This window comes from Urocampus carinirostris, chromosome 4, assembly GCF_059441175.1.
Source record: "Urocampus carinirostris isolate Australia breed hairy pipefish chromosome 4, RoL_Ucar_1.0, whole genome shotgun sequence".
Taxonomy (NCBI): Eukaryota; Metazoa; Chordata; class Actinopteri; order Syngnathiformes; family Syngnathidae; genus Urocampus; species Urocampus carinirostris.
This window is the reverse complement of record NC_142352.1, coordinates 33,795,880-33,801,886: the sequence shown is the minus strand read 5'-3', so window position 1 is coordinate 33,801,886 and position 6,007 is coordinate 33,795,880.

Below are 6,007 nucleotides of genomic sequence, written 5' to 3'. Positions count from 1 at the left end.
AACAATTGAAATGTTCTTGCCTTGAAACTTTATGGTGCTTGCTGGTTCAACACATTTACGCTTTTATGACTTTGTCACGTTTGAAATCAGATTTAGGGGAAAACGCCCCCTGGGCAGGCATCAACTGATAACAGCTTTTTGCACATTAACTACTTCAAAATTCGTCTCTGTTCTGGATCGTCTCGGTTGCTGGTAGCAGACGACAATGTCATCATGGATCGCTAATAAGGCCGTGCTACTCTAGCAAATGATATTCGCGATCAAGCATTTGTTTGGTAAATACAATAAAACTTGTTTACATAAATGGTAAATGGTCTGCAATTATATAGCGCTTTTCAAGTCAATGAAGACCTCCCAATGCGCTTTACAATGTGCTTCACACTTACCCATTCACACACACTCACACACCAATCGGGAGTCAGACATGCAAGGCGCCTACCTGCTTATTGGGGGTATCAGGGATTCAGTGTCTTGCCCAAGGACACTTCGACATATAACACGAAGGAGCCGGGAATCGAACCTGCGATCTCTTGATCCCAAGACGAGTGCTCCACCTCGTGTTGCTATTCTCCATAGTCTGTTTTGTTGTGAGTAAATTGATGCTGAGTTTGTAAGGTTTATTATTGCTTAATAAGGTGAATTGCAATCATTAGAGGTATTCCAAAATTTGAAAAGATGCAAAATGGGAGGAAATAGTACATGGTTTTTGCATAAAATCTATATATTTTTTGGTATATTCTAATTCAATTAAAAGATAATGCTTTATGAAGTTAGCCTGTCTCGTCTTTGACTTCCTGAGCTTTGATGGCATGTGCTTGTGCGGCACAGTTCATGTCATGGGAACCTGTCGTGGGTTCAAATCCAGCTCCAGACTTCCTGTGCGGAGTTTGTATGTTCTCCCCGTGCTTGCGTGGGTTTCCTCCGGGCACTCCGGTTTCCTCCCACATTCCAAAAACATGCATTTCAGGTGAATTGGCCGGTCCAAATTGTCCCTAGGTGTGAATGAGCGAGCGTGTTGTCTGTCCCTGTGTGCCCTGCGATTGGCTGGCAACCAGTTGAGGGTGTCCCCTGCCCACTGCTCGATGATTGCTGGGATGGGCTCCAGCACCCCGCAACCCTACTGAGGATAAGCGGTGCAGCTAATGAGATGAGATGAGATGAGTATTACAATACTAAAAATAGTTCTACAGAAATATAACAAAAATACTACGATGGAAAGAACTGGAAAGATACAGCGGAAATACTACGAACATACTACGAAGAACATACAATTACAGTAATATATTGTTTTGCTTGTATTCTGAAAGGTAAAATATGCTATAAAATACTACTAAATATTACTAGTATTACAATAGGGGCAGCACGGCGACGCAGTGGTTAGCGCGTGTGCGGCACAGTTCTAAGGTCTTGGGAACCTCCTGTGTGGGTTCAAATCCAGCCACCGGACTTCCTGTGCGGAGTTTGTATGTTCTCCCCGTGCTTGCGTGGGTTTCCTCCGGGCACTCCGGTTTCCTCCCACATTCCAAAGACATGCATTTCAGGTGGATTGGCTGGTCCAAATTGTCCCTAGGTGTGAATGAGCGAGTGAGTTGTCTGTCCCTGTGTGCACTGCGATTGGCTGGCAACCAGTTCAGGGTGTCCCCTGCCCACTGCCCGATGATTGCTGGGATGGGCTCCAGCACCCCCGCGACCCTACTAAGGATAACCGGTGTAGCTAATGAGATGAGAGATGAGATGAGTCAAAGAGGTGTTTTAAGTCAAGTTTTGGTAGTTTTGTGAAGACTGCCTAGGTGTTGTGTTGCAGGTGAAAGCCGTAAGGGTACAACAAAGGATGAGTTGCCCAAAAGTGGATAACTGGGGAAAAAACACGCGAGTTGCTAACCGGCGGCTAACTGTGACCGATCAACGAAAATGGGCTGCAGCCTCACAGGAAAAAGCAAGGTAGGCAAATCAGCTAGCTAACCAAACAATACAACAGGGGTCGGGAACCTTTTTGACTCAAAGAGCCATAAAAGCAAAAAATATTAATTTTATTTTGGGAAAGAGCCACACCATATATTATGAGACAAATTTACAAAATTGCTAAACCCGCACCCCAGACAAAAGCTTAGTCTTCAGCACATTTATTTTTGATGATTTGATAAAAATTATGAAAAGAGAATAATGCCAGAGCCCCTGTCCCAAAATCAACAAACATACCACTTTAAAATTGTCTCTTTCTTGCAATTACTCAAGATCGGTTAAACTCCTTTTGACCCTTTTTTTCATACATATTGGTTTCAAAACCAGATGCAAGTTGTTATTGTGTAAAAACATCACAACATTCTGCAAATAGGGAGCCTGATGAGCTCACTTTTGGCGCAGATGGCGTAGGGCAAGAGATGGGAGGGAGTGCTTGCGCTTTTTGCATGGCTCCACCCATCCCTCCCACTCACCCAATCAAAAGACTAAGTTCTCTTCCGGTGTTTTGGCGTATTTACAGTGTGTTCTGTGGATTCATCATAAGGTATCTGAACACTGAACACAGATTATATAGTGAACTTTTATATAAAGGATTCTTTAGCGTTGTACAGCCAAAACGAGTTTTTTTCCCCCCTTTTTTGTGTGACACCTTGACTGTAAATTGTAGTGAAAAACGTGCCCTATATATACTGCGAAGTAACGCCGTAATACTTAGCTCTGGATTGGCTTTGCGTGTACCTGAATAGGACGAACAACTCAAGTTTCGAATAGGATGGAGTAATTTTGCATGCAATCAAATTTGTCTCTGAGCCATAGATATTCATAGAAAGAGCCATATATGGCTCGCGAGCCATAGGTTCCCGACCCCTGCAATACAAGGTAGGCAGCCAACAAGTGCCAACCAGGAGCAAACAAAACAAAAAAGCCCTTGGCAACCCGACGATAACCAGATACAAATATACCAACTGCGACACATGCGTCAAGAACACTAAAGAAAGGCCACAATCGCGTACCTAAAATGAGGAGAAGGTAAAGGGACGCACGCTGTAACAGAGGCAAGGTAAACTTACCCTACAAAGCTTTTGGAGGTCGAAGCTTGCGACTCCAACAAAACAGTTACAAGGCCCACAGCAACAGTCTAAGCAAAAATCCAAGAAGAAATGAGCGGTATGCAATCTTTAATACAGTCTGATTCTTTCGAGAGCTGGCCTTACATGGTGTGTTAACCTGAATCCCCATTTTGAAAGTGTTGTGTCCCTTTAATGACGTCACAGTTCTACCTCAAACAAGGCAGATTGGTCAATTGTGAGACAACATTTCTAAGGGAAAATCAGAACTTGGAAAATTTGGTAAAATTCAGTACGGAAAGAGTTTTGGATTCTAACTCAGTTGGAATAAAAATATAGTATTGATTCTAAAACACTCCCTCCTATAGATACTAATACTTTGTATAATAGAGGCCGCAGTTGGCATCAGGAAAGAAGGAATGAGAATATGAAGACATGCTGGAACGAAGGCCGCACGTACCTGTCTGTCAAGAGTGTGTGTCCATATTGAGTGCGGGACTGCGTGGGTGCTAAAGTTAGAACCCAAAGTGGTTTTATAAATAGACAGTGGTTCTCACATTTGGAGAACCAAACCAATGTTAAGGTCAAAGACTCGTTCTGTTCTGGCTGCTACATCAATCGGACTGCTTTGTCAGTGACGTGCAGGGTCATGTTGTAGTATTGATATGTGTCACTGCACACAAAGTCACGATTGTATAGTTTCTGCATTTCTAACCTTTTATTTTTTCAATTGTAAAGCCTGTGATTTGTAACGAAAACTGAGTTCAACAAAACTGTATAAAAAAACTACAAAGAACAATGACGGGCGGATAAATCAAAAGTCAGCGAGAAAAAAACTTGGCACGACCCGAACGTAATGATTGACATTTCAGGCCCAACACAGCCCAAAATTCGGAAATGTGTCGGGCTCAGGCTTAAGATCTTACATCTAGCTGAAAGTGGCGGACAAAACATTTTCCCATTTGCAAAAGGCTTGATCGCTTCTGAGTTGTCGGACCTTTCGCGATTAAATCAACACAAAAATGTACTTACTTGTGCAGCTTGGTCTCTTCAACGGCTGTTGGCGCGATCGCTTTGGTGGACTATCGCCCCCTAGTCAATCATAGTTTGTGAAACAGGTGACGTTTCCCAAGCCCTAACAGGTGCTCAGACGTCAACTTGGAATCTGTTTGACTGACAGCTTTCTTAAAGTCTGATGTTACTGTACACGGCCTTAAGGATTTTTCTTGAAGGCTTCTGGGTAAATTTCTGAGCCTAGCAACAACTAATGGCTGAAATGTGGTTAAATGCTTACATCAGGAAGCAGCACAACTAGGGAGAAGCAATGAAAGGAACCTGGCAGACAATTTATAATTATTTAATAAGTATTGGTGGACAAATTAAAATTAACATCACACTATTCAGATATTTTTTAGGCCAACAGAGAGGGCCTTTTTGGCCCTGACGGCCCACCCCTGGTGTATTTATTTAGCATAACATGAGACTCACCTAGAGGAAACTGACATTATTTTCCGCTATCTTGCTGCTGAAAGTTCCCCTTAAAACCCAAAATCTTGTGAAAGGCTGGGGGAAAACAGAGAAGAAAAATTGTGCTGTTTTGTCACTTTGAGTCTCTGTTGTTTGTATTCTTCCTTGTGCTTTGTAGCACTTGTTTTCAGTTGCACTACACAAAATAGTGACACCTAGTGGTCAAATATCACACAGTTTCCATTTAAAGAAGGCTAAGAGTTGGAGTAGCACTAATGTAAAACACCTACCAGGCAGGGGACACCCTGAACTGCTTCTGGTACATGCCAATTTAGCAAAGATGGTATAACAACCGATTGGTGAAAACATGATAATTTGGTGATTTCGATGGTTTCCAAAGATACAGCAGTGTACCCTGATTCTGACCTGTTTATGTTTATAAACATCTTTTGGGGTCCGGTAATTCTGCTACAAGCAAATATGCCTTTGCATTAGGCGTTGTGTTCTCAGTTTTTAAATGTTTAAATAAAAAGAATAAAAGCGAATTGTGGTACTGACAAAGGCCACATAGGTGATGCCTTTTCTCGGGCTGACTCGAATTTGACCTATTTGTTGAAAGGTGAATTTTTTTCTCATTCGCCATTTATCGTCTTTTCTTCATACATAACTCCTTTAACTGTGTACCAGTCTATGTTTTTAAAGAACTTGAAGCAGACATATTTACCTGCTTTGCTGCTGTATTCATTTTAAGTGTGGGTTTTTTTTTTCTAATCTGTGCAACTCCTTTTTGCACTTTGTTCAATTTTGCACTTTATTACTGTACTGAAAAGTTGAGTCAAATACCTTGTGACTGTCACTGTCTCCATGGCGCCCAATTGGCCACGCCCATGAGGCGTCAGCTGCGGCTCGTTCATAGATTGGCTTCCCTTCTCTTTAAGCTCAGTGCTCTCACTCACCCTTTGTCAGTCCTCCAACGGGTTTTGACCCGGTTTCCTGCCTGCGTTTCCTGTCCGGTATCGTTCCCGTCTATTTTTGTCCTGTTTATTATTATCATCTCCAGTTTTCGTTCCCGTCTAGTTTGTCCTGTTTAATTTCAATATCCTGTTTTGATATCAATCCTGTCTGTCCCATCCTGTCCAGTATCGACCCCATCTGTCCGATATCTGCTCGGGCAATTGGTATTGATCATGTCAGCCTCTGGCTTCCAATCATTCCACGCCAGACTGCTGCCTAACATGCATGACTCCCCATTTCCCTTAAAATAAAAAGCTTGTGTGAGAAATGTCACGCATTTAGGTTCTCCTCCAGTTCCGGTTCATGACAGTGACTTGTGCATTGTTCCTCAAAGGTTTTAATGTAACAGGCTGAAATCTTGCACTGTCAAAGGAACAGAAAGGAAATTTATCATTTCTTGATTATTTCTTGACTTGATTTCTTGATCATTAAATTGCTCTTCTTTATTAAAATGTACACCATATGTATTAAGTTCATATTATCATGATAGCATACAA